At 40.6% G+C, this 14,340-nt stretch overlaps 1 pseudogene; it reads right to left on the minus strand.

Annotated features, from left to right (window-relative positions):
- Positions 1-1,285: 1,285 nt before the first annotated feature.
- Positions 1,286-1,901, minus strand: LOC143644995 (acyl-protein thioesterase 1 pseudogene; annotated as a pseudogene).
- Positions 1,902-14,340: the final 12,439 nt, after the last annotated feature.

A 14,340-nucleotide genomic window follows, 5' to 3' on the forward strand; every position in this document is an offset into this window, starting at 1 on the left:
GTTGAAGCCCCTATCCCCACTCCATGTCACACACGACATATTTTATTGAATGACATTTATCCTTGTTCTAGTTTGCTAGCTGCCAGAATGCAATATATCAGAAACAGAGTGGCTTTTTAAAAGTGGAATTTAATAAGTTGCAAGTTTATAGATCTAAGGCTGAGAAAATGTCCCAATTAAAACAAGTCTATAAAATGTCCAATCAAAGGCATCCATCCAGATAAAGATACCTTGGTTCAAGAAGGCCAATGAAGTTCAGAGTTTCTCCCTCAAGTGAGAAGGCACATGGTGAACATAGTCAGGGTTTCTCTCTCAGTTGGAAGAGCACATGGCAAGCATGGCTTTTGCTAGCTTTCTCTCCTGGCTTCTTGGTTCATGAAGCTCCCTGGGGAGCGTCTTGCTTCTTCATCTCCAAAGGTCGCTGGCTGGTAGATTCCCTGTTTCCTGGTGCTGCAGCACTCTCTGCTCTCTCTGAATCTTCTCACTTTCTCTGTTGTCATTCTCTTTTATAGAACTCCAGTAAACTAATCAAGACTCACCTGAATGGAGACATGTCTCCACCTAATCTGATTTAACAGCCACTCTTGATTGAGTCACATCTCCAGGGAGATGATCTAATTACAGTTTCAAACATACAGTACTGAAATGGGATTAGAAGAAATGGCTGCCTTTATAAAATGAGATTAGGATTAAAACATGACTTTTCTAGGGTGCATGCATCCTTTCAAATCAGCACAATCCTCTAGTAGATATTTTGGTAAGGAAGAGTACAAAATCCCCTGAGATCTTATGTGCTTAATATGATTTTGCAATCCTTGAAACTTAAAGAATTACTTAGTTAAATATAAAATCCTCAACTCACAATTATTTTCTTAAGTATAATTAATATGTCTCCCTAGTCTTCTATTTTATTTAAATGCTGTTTACAGGGAGTTTGATGCCAACCTGTTTTTTTTTTTTTTTTTTTCCCTTTGTAAAAGATTTGGTTTCTTTCCCTGGAGGCTCAGGTGATTTTTTTCCCTTTAAACTTAAATTCTTACAATTTGAAAACATGCCTTGGTGTTGAATGTTCCGTTTTAATTTAGGTAGGGGTACGGTGCACCTTTTTAATACGTTGGATCAGGTGTGTTTATTTCAAGACAGTTTCCAGTTTGAATGATTTTTTTTTCTATTTACTGTGGTTTTCTTTTTCAAGGACTCCAATTTTATTTATGTCAGAGACATTATTCAGTCTGTGTTAATGGTATGTATTTGTAAAACATTCTAATATTGCAAAGAAGAAGTTTCAGAATTTGGTACATTTAAAGGTTTCTACTCTGCTACAATGATGCTGTAAACTTCTACCCCGAGCCCTCTTAGTGATGTCAATCAATAACGGTAGGATTTTATCAATGAATTGCTTAATATCCATCATTTCCCAGTGACATGTGCAGGGACAGCAACCCTCGTAGATCTTGAAGGTGTTCTAGTGATATGAACTGTGTATCAAGCACGCATATGTTGTGAAGGTTTCACTGGCTGGATTTACCAATGTTTTTGGTCTTTCAACAGTAAGAGAACCAAACATTAGGGGAAATAAAGGATTGGAATCTGCATGGCATGGGAGGATAGATGGATCTTTATGGGCACCACTAATGGAACAATGTGGAAATGAGGCCTGAAGTGGAAGCCAGCAACAACACCTGCCAGTTTTTGCTGTGTGGTCAAAGCAGTATATAAAGTTAAAGCTCCTCCCTGGGAAAAGCCTCCCTAAATAATCCTTTTATAAGGAATTCCATTTATTACCTCTTGGCATATTAAAGTTTTGACATTTTCTGCTACCTGCTTGATTCCAGGTTCATCCTCCTGTGAATTTGGTGAATCTCAACAATATTGAACCAAAAAGACATAATAATATTCATATTTAATGTAACAAATACAATAGGTGCACGTGGGCAGATAAAATTGATATGTGAACTTCTGATAACTGCCAAAGCCTCTGATGATCCATACCCTGTGTCTCCCAATTGAAAAGAAAAATAATCCCTGTGGTGACCTTGCGGGAGCCAGGCAAGACAGTGGGCAGTGTGGCGCCAGCATGGGGGGATTGGGGGATGGGGAGTGAGGAGGTGGGGAGGTGGAGGTAGGGGGAGGTGGGATGGGGGAGGTGGGGGGTGGGCATTTGCTGCACATGTGCAGCTCAGCAGCGCCTTCCTAGGTGGAAAGAAGATTGAACCCGCTCCCAGGAGTCTCGGTTTTTTTTTGATAGTTGACTTGATTTATGTTAGTTCACATTTCATATCTACCTAATGTTTACCTGGTTTTATTTTGAATTTTTAAAGAAAACTGTCTTTGTGCCTTCTAATAATTTAATTCCAAGCTTAAAGAACTTTTTTTTAAATTTTGGTAAAATGTTTTTTAATCAAATTTATTAAGGCCTAATTTACATATAGTAAAAGTAACCATTTTAAATTATATAGTTTGATAAGTTTTGATAAGCATATACAATCTTGTAACAACCACTAGATTTATTTAAAACTATCAATGTTTAGAACTTTTCTATCTTCCTGGAAGATGGTCGACTAGAGCAGCTCCAGTTAGCCTGGCTCCACAGAAAAGTTAAAGAAGGGGCAGGAGGGTGACTGAGATGGGGATTCAGGGGTGTGGCTGACTTGGGAGAGCCTTCTGCACCACATACAGCAGCCCTGGTTGCAGATGTGGAGGAACTGAGAGGCAGAAAGCTGGAGCCCGGTGTGGAGGCGTGAAGCAGCAAAGCCTGCAGGAGCGCGCAGATGAGAGCCCAGGATTAAGAAGTAAGCCAGGCTGCATTCCTTGGATGCACTACCCTCATTGCTGCAGCCCCGTGACTGGCTGCTCACCCCACACCCCTCACACCTGAACCCCATCACCCACTCACATACCCCATGCTCCAGGCACACCCACTCCACCAGCCCCAGTGCACATACCTGTCCCCCACACCCACCCCAAATGCAACCGAGCCCACCTCTCCCACACCCCTCCCAAACACCAAGCACTACCTCCCCTCACTGTTCCCTGCAGGCTGTTACCAGCGCATAAAGACTGTGGGCATTAACCTCATTCCTAGACTACGCTCCCATCCCATAGTGTCCAACAGCCTCACCCTGCCCTCCCTGAGCACAGCACATCTGTTTACAGCATACCCAGGCCCATGCGTGTGCATGGACCCCCAATCATGTCATTCAGTTCTGGGAACCATACTTTACAGCAGGCCTAGAACCCCACATGTGCACAGTCTTCAGCTTCACTTCCCAACTCTGAGAAAGTGCCGACCTGCACAGCCAGGTCACATCTGCTCCCAATACCTGAAAGCGTGATGCAGTTCTACGCATGTGTGCAAAAGACCCCTGTGACTTAGACTAGCACACACCAGGGTTACGTCCCCCAGACAAGTGTATCCGCACAGCTGCATCTTCCCTGGCCTCTGGGCACCCACATTCACAAGCATCAGCATAACATCCTCAACCTGTATCCATACCTGCCCTGAAACAAATCACCATACTGAGTGCCCCATCCCTTACCCTGCTCCCTGCTATACAACTGTTCTAGCTTGCTAGCTGCTAGAATGCAACACACCAGAGACATATTGGCTTTTAATAAAAGGGGATTAATTTCATTAGTTCTTCAGAGGAAAGGCAGCTAACTTTCATCTGAGGTTCTTTCTTACATGGGAAGGCTCAGGGTAATCTCTGCTGGCCTTCTCTCCAGGCCTCTGGGTTCCAACAACTTTCCCCTGGATGATTCCTTTCTGCACCTCCAAGGCCTTGGCTGAGCTGCAAGTGCTGAGATGAGGTATGCTGAGCTGCTTGAGCTGTGCTGCATTGTTCTCTCTCATTTAAGCACCAGTCAATTAAGTCAAACATCATTCATTGCAGCATGCATGCCTCCTAACCAACTGCAGATGTAATGAGCAACAGATGAGGTTCATGTACCATTGGCTCATGTCCACAGTAACAGAACTAGGGACTTCACATGGTCAAGTTGACAACTGAATCTAACTACCACAACAATCATCCCATAAACACAAGGCCTTGGACTACTGAAAGAAACTAACTCCCAGAGTAAATCAATCAAGATATCTACATGCAATGAAGACAACAGAAGATCGCTAAGCATATCGCAAGGGAGACAGATATAGCCCTGCCTAATGAACAAATTAAAACACCTGAGGAGACACAGACATTGGAACAACTAATTAAAGATGTTCTTACAACTCTACTTAATAAAATAAGTGGGATAGCAAATGACATAAAGAAGAGGAAGAAGACAGTAGAAGAGCACAGAGAGGAATTTGAAAGAATAAATTGAAAAATAGTGGAAAGCACAGAGATTAAAGACTCTATTGACCAAATAAAAAACATACTAGAGGCACACAACACCAGATTTGAAGAGACAGAAGAAAGAACAAGTGATATAGAGGACAGGATAATTGACTTTGAAGACTCAAAACAGCAAATGGCAAAAAATATGGGAAAAATTGAGTGGGAACTCAGGGAAATGACAGACAAAACAAAGCACCCAAATATAAGAATCACTGGTGTCCCAAAAGGAGAAGAGAGGAGTAAAGGGCTAGAAAGAGCAGTTGAGGATATAATGGGGGGAACCTTCCAAACCCTCATAGAGGATATAAATATACAAGTCAAAGAAACCCAAAGAACTCCAAACAGAATAAATCCAAGTAGATTCCCTAAGGCACATACTAATCTGTCTGTCAAATGTTGAAGAGAAGCAGAAAATCCTGAAAGTGGCAAGAGAAAAACAATCCACTACATACAATTATGTATCAATTAAGACTGAGTTCAGACTACTCAACTAGCACCCTGGAGGTGAGAAGGCAGTGGTATGATATATTCAACATCCCGAAAGAGAAAGACTTGCAGCCAAATTGTCCTTTAAACTTGAGGGACATTAAAGCTTTCACAAATAAATCCTGAAAGAATTTGTCAACAAGAGACACTCCCTACAAGAAATAATAAAAGAAGTTCTTCTGGCTGAAAAAAAAAAAGGGACAGGAGAGGGAAGTCTGGAGGAGGGCACAGAATCAAAGAGTACCACTAAAGATAATTTAAAGAATACAAAAAAGAAAGGGGGAAAAGAAAATATAGATTTGACAAATCAAATAAAAAAAGATAAGATGCTGGAATCAAGAACTTTTCTAACACTGAAAATTTTCTTTGTGCCACTTGGTGGACAAACTCCATTCCACATCTGCAGTTTTGGGTGGACATTGATCTGTTTTCTGTTTTTATATGCTTGCCTTTCTTATCTTGTCATATAAATTGGGATCACAGAGAATGCAGCTTTTGTGTCCTGCTTTCACTTAGCAAAATACTTTTCAGATTTATGCATGTATGCTCTTGGGTGTTTTTTATTTAAAAGGAACAAAAAATTAGCCCAGGCAATCTATGGTGACTCAGCATGCAGAGTTCTCACCTTCCTTGCTGGAGACCAAGGTTAGGTTCCTGGTGCCTGCCCATACAAACAACCAAAAAGAGAAAAAAAAAAAGTCAAAGAAAAATTGGAAACAATATATACAAATTATACTCTCCTACTGTAGCACATTTGCTTATTACATTCCCAGTTATCATTACATGCAACTATTTTCTACATGGTTGAAATTTTCCATGTATGGTGGAAGAAGTGCTAAAGCAGAAGTCAGTACCAAGCAGAAAAAAAAAATGGGTATGAAGAGAGCTAAAGGCGTATGTGTGATGATCAAAGAATTTTTACTCAAGAAGATTGTTTTAGAGTAAGGACCATGTCCGACCTCCAGAGTTTCAGGGTCCTTATCAAAGTAGATACTTAATAATTGATTGTCAAATAATCTGAAATGATATCACAATTTTTCCCAAACCCAGATCTGAATTCATCTGATTGTCCCTGAAAATTGGGACGTGTCAAATGCATGTGCTGTTTTTAAGGTATACCAAATGGCTCATCCAAAGGCACCTCCTGCCAGACCCCTGGAGAGCCTTTACTAAGAATGAAGGGCTGGGTTCAGAATCTTGTTGGATGCAATTTGCTTCTATAATCAGTAGATACTAGAAAAATTGATCCACTGCCTTTATCAAAATAAAAAAAAAAAACACAGAAGCTTGCCCATTCTCAAAGTTCTGTACAACTGCATCCTCATTTCTTTCTTTATGTCCTTATCTACATCTTGAATATATATATATCCTCTCTGCTTAAGTGAATACTCCTCACTATTGAAGTCACGATTTAAATCTACCCTCCCATAAAGATTGCCTGAATCACAGTAAATAGCAGCCATCTGTCATGGTCAGGTTCATGTGTCAACTTTGCCCAGTGGGTGGTACCTATTTTTATGGTTGGGCAAGTGCTGGCCTGTCTTTTGTTATGAGGACATTTCATAGAATTAAATCACGATCACATTGGTTATATCCACAGCTCATTCCATTTGTAATCATCCAAGTGGAGTGTCTTCTTTAATGAGTGATGGTTAATCTAATCACTGGAAGCCTTTTAAGGAGATTCAGAAGATACAGGTTATCTTCCTGCTTTGGCCGGCAAGACTCTCCTGTGGAGTTTGTCCAGACCTCCATCAAAATCATCAGCTTCACAGACTGCTCTACGGATTTTGGACTCTATATTCCCACAATTACATGAGACACTTTTATAAATTTTATATTTATGAATATTTCCTGTTGATTCTATTTCTCTAGAGAACCCTAACTAATACAACTTGGTACCAAGAGTAGTTTTTAAGAAGCAGAATCTTAAAAATGGGTTTTTATGAAAGGTTTTCTACTCTGACTGGACTCAAAGCCACTAAGGACTCTGATTCCCATAATCGGGATGGCATTGCCAATCCATGGAGTGAGTTGGCAAAAGAGATAGTCAAAATATCACCATTCAATTCTTCTAATGCTTCACTTGTATGAATCCAGGCTCTAGAGGATAATGTTTTTGACACCTTTACAGAGTTTTGTGGAAACAGGAAGTACAGAGATGTTGGCTGGTTGTTGTTAATACACTGTATACATTAATGAGTGAAAGGGATGAGCTTAAGGTTTCAAATGAGAAGCTTAAGTGCCATCTGACAGATGTAGACATTTCTGTGAGTGTCCTGAAGGAAAATCTTATTTCCTACAGGTTTAGACTTAGATCTCCAAAAATCAGACTCAGAATCTTATTGTTAGATTAGCAACTTTACAACATAAATTGAAATCTCAATCACCATCAGCAGATGGTGTCTGCTGTTAAAGTGAGGGCATTGATTGGAAAAGAGTGGACCTTGAAAAATGAGATGGCAACATATGGATGGATAATCATGTTGGTGATGAGGTTGAAACCCTAGCTCATTCTGAGTCTTCTCCAAATGACCCTGTAAGAGTCTGCCCTGAGGACATAGCTGCCCCACCTCCAACCTGCCTTGAAGAATTGACCACCCAAACTCCACCAGAAGGGATTAGCCCTAGAGTGATTAATCCTTTTTCACCAGATGAAACTGCAAATGAATGCCCTAAGGCAAATGGCTTAGAAGAGACTTTTAATTCTTTTCATGACCCACCCTCACCATTCTTAATTTCTTCCAGACCTATAACTAGACTAAAGTTCTAACAGGGCCCTGAAGTTGAGGTATAAAGTATCACACATGAGTATCACACATACTCCAAAATAAATGTGTGTGTTTTCCAATTTGTATAGACAGAAATCAGGGGAATATGTATGGCAATGGATTTTAAGGGTGTGGGATAATTATGGGAGGAATATAAGATTGAACCAGGCTGAATTTATTGATATGGGCCCATGAAGTAGAGCTTATGCATTCAATGTTATAGATCAAGAGGTTAGAAAAGGCATTAACAGTTTGTTTGGATAGTTGGTTGAAACACGGATCAAAAGGTGGCTAACATAACCTGAGGTTGAAATGCCAGAACTGCCCTGGTATAATGTAGATGAAGGGATCCAGAGGCTTAGAGAGATTGAAATGTTAGAGTGGATTTATCATGCAAAGCTTGCTCTTATACCCAAGGAATGTTCAGAGGATGCACCTTTTACCAGAACAGTGAGAAATAAATTTGTGAGACCAGTGCCATCATCCCTGAAGAGCTCTGTGGTTGCACTTCTCTGTAGTTCAGATATTACTGTAGGAACTGCTTTCACTAAGCTGGAATCCTTAAACACAATGGGGATGACTGGATCCTGAGTTGGCAGAAGCCAGGTGGCAGCACTTAATCACCAAAGACAGGGTGGACATGGCTATTATAATAGACAGAAAACTCAAAGAAGGAGTCAAAATAATCTGACTCACAGATATTTGTGGCATTGGCTAATAAATCATGAGGCACCTAGAGATACAATAGATGGACAATCTACTAAATTCTTGTTTGAGCTGTATAAACAAAAGAGTTCTAGGTCTACTAAATGGAAGTCTAATTTGAATTACAAAAACACAGAGTCACCACCACTTAATCAATTTCCAGACTTGAGACAATTTACAGACTCAGAGTTCCTTGAATGAAGGGGAGGCCAGGTCCCTTTGGGGGAGAACACCGTTAACGCTGCCAAAAATCTATACTGTTAATCTTCCTCCAAGCCTTCCCCAAGGAGACTGAAGGCCTTTTACCAGGGTAACTGTGCATTGGGGAAGAGGAAATGATCAGATCTTTTGGGGATAATTAGACACTGGTTCAGAAGTTACATTAATTCCAGGGGACCCAAAACATCACTCTAGTCCACCAGTCAGAGTGGGGGCTTATGGAGGCCAGGTGATCAATGGAGTTTTAGCTCAGATCCATCTCACAGTAGGTACAGTGAGGCCCCAAACACATTATGTAGTTATTTCCCCAGTTACAGAATGTGTAATTGGAATAGACATACTGAGCAACTGGCAGAATCCCCACATTGACTCTTTAACTCTTGCACTGAAGGCTATAATTGTGGGAAAAGCCAAGTGGAAGCCACTAAAACTGTCCCTACCTATCAAAATAGTAGATCAGAAGCAATATCGGATCCCTAGAAGGATTGCTAAGATTACTGCCACTCTTAAGGACTTGAAGGATGCAGAGGTGGTGATTCCCAAGACATCCCCATTCAACTCTCCTATTTGGCCTGTACAGAAAACAGATGGGTCTTGGCAGATGACATTGGATTATCATAAGCTCAACCAGGTGGTAACCCCATTTGCAGCTGCTGTTCCAGATGCGGTATCATTGCTTGAGCAAATCAGTACATCCCCTGGTACCTGGTAAGCAGCTATTGATCTGGCAAATGCTTTTATTCTCAATAGCTGTTAGTAAGGACCACCAGAAACAGTTTGCTTTCAGTTGGCAAGGTCAGCAATATACTTTCACTGTCCTACCTCAGGGGTATATCAACTCTCCAGCACTATGTCAAAATCTTGTCCACAAGGTCATCGATCATTTCTCCCTCTCACAAGACATCACATTGGTCCATTATATTGATGATATCATGTGGATTGGATCTAGTGAGCAAGAAGTAGCAACTCCTCTAGACTTATTGGTAAGGCATTTGTATGCCAGAGGGTGGGAGATAAATCCAAAAAATACAAGTGCTTTTCACCTCAGTGACATTTCTAAGTGTCCAGTGGTGTGGGGCATGTAAAGATATCCTTTCTAAGGTGAGGGATAAGTTGTTGTATCTAGCCCCTCCTACAACCAAAAAAGAGGCATAATGCCTAGTTGGTCTGTTTGGATTTTGGCAACAACATATTCTTCATTTGGGTGTGTTACTCCAGCCCATTTATCAAGTGACCAGAAAAGCTGCTAATTTTGAGTGGGGACCTCAATAAGAGGAGGCTCTGTGATGACAGGTCAAGGCATCTATACAAGCTGCTCTGCCACTTGGACCATATGATCCAGCAAATCCAATGGTGCTGGAAGTTAGAGCCTTTGGCAGGCCCCTATGGGAGAATCACAATGGAGACCCTTAATATTTTGGAGCAAAGCCTTATCATCTGCTCGGATAACTAATCTCCTTTTGAGACACAGCTTTTCACCTGCCACTGGGCCTTAATAGAGACTGAACACTTAACCTTGGGCCACCAAGTTACCATGAGACCTGAGTTGCCTATCATGAGCTGGGTGTTGTCTGACCCACTGAGCCATAAAGTTGGGGGTGTGCAGCAGCACTCCGTCATAAAATGGAAATGGTATATATGAGATAAGGCCAGAGAAGATCCTTAAGGCACAAGTAAGTTATATGAGGAGGTTGCCCAAATGCCCATGGTCTCCACTCCTGCCACATTACCTTCTCTTTCCCAGACTAGAGCTATGGCCTCTTGGGAAGTTCCTTACAGTGAATTGACTGAGGAAGAGAAAACTCAGGTCTGGTTTACAAATGGTTCAGCATGTTATGAAGGTACCGCCCAAAAGTGGACAGCTGCAGCACTACAACCCCTTTCTGGAGTGTCCTTGAAGGACAGTGGTGAGGGGTAATCCTTCCAGTGGGCAGAACTGCAAGCGGTGCACCTGGTTGTTCATTTTGCATGAAAGTAGAACTGGCCAGAGGTGCATTTGCATACTGACTCAGGCTGCTGCTAATGGTTTAGCTGGATGGTCAGGGACTTGGAAAGAACATGATTGGAATATGGATGACAAAGAGTCCTGGGGAAGAGGCATGGAAACAGATCTTTCTGAGTGGGCTAAAAACATGAAGATATTTGTGTTCCATATGAATGCACAACAGAGAGTGACTTCAGCAGAGGAACGTTTTAATAATCAAGTGGATAAGATGACCCATTCTGTGGATACCAGTCAGCCTCTTCCCCAAGCAACTCCTATCATTGCCCAATGGACTCATGAACAAAGTGGTCGTGGTGGTAGGGATGGAGGTTATGCATGGGCTCAGCAACATGGACTTCTACTCACCAAAGCTAACCTGGCTACAGCCACTGCTGAGTGTCCAACCTGCCATCAGCAAGGACCCACATTCAGCCCCTGATATGGCACCATTCCCTGAGGTGGTCAGGTGGTTACATGGTGGCAGGTTGATTACACTGGACCACTCCATTCATGGAGGGGGCAGCAATTTGTTCTAACTGGAATAGACACATATTCTGGATATAGGTTTTTGCTTTCCCTGCACACAATACTTCTACCAAAACTACCATCCATGGGCTTACAGAATGCCTTATCCATCATCATGGTATTCCACACAGCATTGCTTCTGATGAGGGAACACACTTCACAGCAAATGAAGTGCAGGAATGGGCACATGCTCATGGAATTCTCTGGTCTTACCATGTTCCCCATCATCCAGAAGAGGTTGGATTGATAGAACATTGGAATGGCCTTTCAAAAACTCAATTACGGTGCCAAGTACGTGGCAATACCTTGAAGGGCTGGGATATGCTCTGAATCAGCATCCGCTGTATGGTGCTGTTTCTCCCATAGGCAGGATCCATGGGTCCAGGAACCAAGGGCTGAAAATGGGAGTGGTACCACTCACTAATACCCCTAATGATCCACTAGGAAATTTTTTGCTTCCTGTCCCTGTGACCCTGAGCTTGGCTAGTCTGCAGGTTTTATTTCTAAAAGGGGGAGTGCCTTCACCAGGAAAAACAACGATTCCATTCACCTAGAATCAAAGACTGCCACCTGGTCACTTTGGGCTACTCATGCCCCTGGATCAACAATCCAAGAAGAGGATTACATTACTTGCTGGGGTGATTAACCTTGACTATGAGGGGGAAATAGGACTGTAACTACGTAATGGAGGTAAAGAAGAGTTTTCCTGGAATATAGGGGACTCCTAGGGCATCTTTTAGTATTACCTTGCCCTGTGATTAAAATCAATGGAAAACTACAACAACCCCAATCCAGGCAGGACTACCAATGGCTCTAAAACTTCAGGAATGAAGATTTGGGGTTCAAATCAAATGAAGATTTGTGGGTATCAACTATGACCACATGATCGGTTACAGAAACAAGGACTATAATGCTGTTTTGTTCATGTTATACTATTTAAGTTGTGAGATATCAAATTTAAGAATGAATATTACCCACTCTATTCTGGGAGAGATTTAATGTGTTTCTGTTTATATTTTAGTACAGTTGAGTATTGTTTGGTGAAAAAAGATGTGTTATTCCTTTCTATTTAGAAAGGAATTTCTAAATAGAAATTAAGTATGGTTTAAGGTGATGAGTATAGCTGCCAAGTTGACAAGGGGTGGACTGTCATGGTCAGTTTCATGTGTCAACTTGGTCAAGTGGTGGTACCTGTTTGTCTGTTTGGGCAAGGGCTGGCCTGTCTTTGGCGATGAAGACATTTCATAGAATTAAATCATGGTCACGTTGGCTACATCTACAGCTGATCCCATTTGTTATCAGCCAAGGAGAGTGTCTTCTTTAATGAGTGATGCGTAATTTAATCACTGAAAGCCTTTTAAGAAGGATTCAGAAGAGACAAATTCTCTTCCTGCTTCAGCCGGTGACCCTTTCCTGTGGAGTTCGTCCAGACCCTTCTTTGGAATCATTAGCTTCACAGTCTGCCCTACAGATTTTGGACCCATGGTTATGTGAGGCACTTTTATAAATTTTATACTTATGAAGATTTCCTGTTGATTCTGTTTCTCTAGAGAACCCTAACTAACACACCATCTGTCCGTCTCTGAGCTTAGTCAGTGCCCACTGCTGATTCCATGGAGCACTCTCTGTGCTATTTCACTCAGCCAGTAGTTTACCAGGACTAGACATGAGGTGGGCAGTACATCTGCTCCACTAAATTGTGATGTACTCAAAGGATCAATTTTGAATCCTATTTCTGTGACTAATCTATGAATGCCCAAAATATATTTATTAAAAATTAAAAATATTCCATCATTTATTGCTTACAATATATAACTGGAAATCTGGCTACCCTAATATTTTATAAAGCTATTTGTGAGAAAGCAATATTTTTTTCTTTGTCCATTTCCAAATTTTAATTCTGAATATATTCCCAATGTGGAAGTATTCCAAAAGCATTTCTCTGTAAATGACATCATTACTTGACTAGATTTCCTTATGTGCAAAAGACTGACAGCCCATGAACTGTTCTTTACAAATCTACAGGCAGCTAAACCTCAGGAGGTAGGAAACCTTTGGGGACCACTGTTCTTTATACTTTTACACCTCAAATACATGAACTGATTCATTCAAACCTGCTTTTTGTTAGCTGTGATTGTTTAGGTACTTCAAGAAGAAGGTACAATTAATCCAATTTTACTTCCAAAATGACAAGGATGGGAACAAAGAAGAGATACACACCTATTCTAAAGGAGGGAGGGAGGTGAGTCTTACAGTTATGATGTTCCTATTATATGGTTATTAAACATGTACTAAAATCAGCTCCTTACCATCCACAAGAGTTCTAGAGTTCCCGTGTATTTTTAGGACCCTCCGAGTCACTGGAGGAAAGAGGAAGAGGGCATCGCCATGCAGCTATGACCTTAATCTTATCTAAGCACCCTAGTTTAAATCTGGGAATTAATAATCACCAGCCTTTAAAATATGATTTATATATTTATAAAATATATTTCTATAGATCTTTACACTGCACAAAATGGGTTCACCCATATTCAATAAATTATTTTCATTTAATTTGCACAGTAATCCCTTGCAGTATTTATTATTATTTTACAAATTAAAATATGGGTCTCAGGGACTCTATGATTAGTCAAAAGTCCTATTGTAAACATTACAGCTGCGGTTGAAGCTAAATCTTATGACGCATGGTCCAGGGTTCTTTCTGCCACCTTTGCAATACTAAAATTTTGAAATTAGGTCAAAATCAGGGAAAACATAAATATATTTGACCTGTATTATCAAGTACCTTACCAGTAGACACATATGGCTACTGAGCATTTGAAAAGTCTGTTTTGAGATGTGATGTTAGTATAAAATACATTCTGGAGTTCAAAGATTTGCAAAACAAAAGAATGTAAAATGTTTTCTTAAAATTCTCTCTATCCATTACCTCTTACAATAATAATATTTTGGCTATTTTAAGAATATTTTATCATTCTTTGAATTGTTTAAAAACACCTTTTTATACTTTTGAATTTCTAAAAGGGCAATTGAATTGTCAGTTCTTTCAGGGTAGCTGACTGTTTACAGTGGTTCTCAGACCTACGACATAAAAATTTATCCCTAGCCTTTTGGAGATTTACCCCTGAAAACTGGGAAGTAGTGCAGCTACTCTTGAGTAGATGGTTGAATAAATTAGATCTTGATTGTCATTGTTCATTTTTCTGTGGATTAGGGTAAAATTTGTATAACTTTTTTTTTTACAAATTCAAAACTTCAATTCAATTTATTACAATAAGTTATTTGATGTGTGCATTCCTGATTTCACACA

Source organism: Tamandua tetradactyla, chromosome 8, assembly GCF_023851605.1.
Source record: "Tamandua tetradactyla isolate mTamTet1 chromosome 8, mTamTet1.pri, whole genome shotgun sequence".
Classification (NCBI taxonomy): Eukaryota; Metazoa; Chordata; class Mammalia; order Pilosa; family Myrmecophagidae; genus Tamandua; species Tamandua tetradactyla.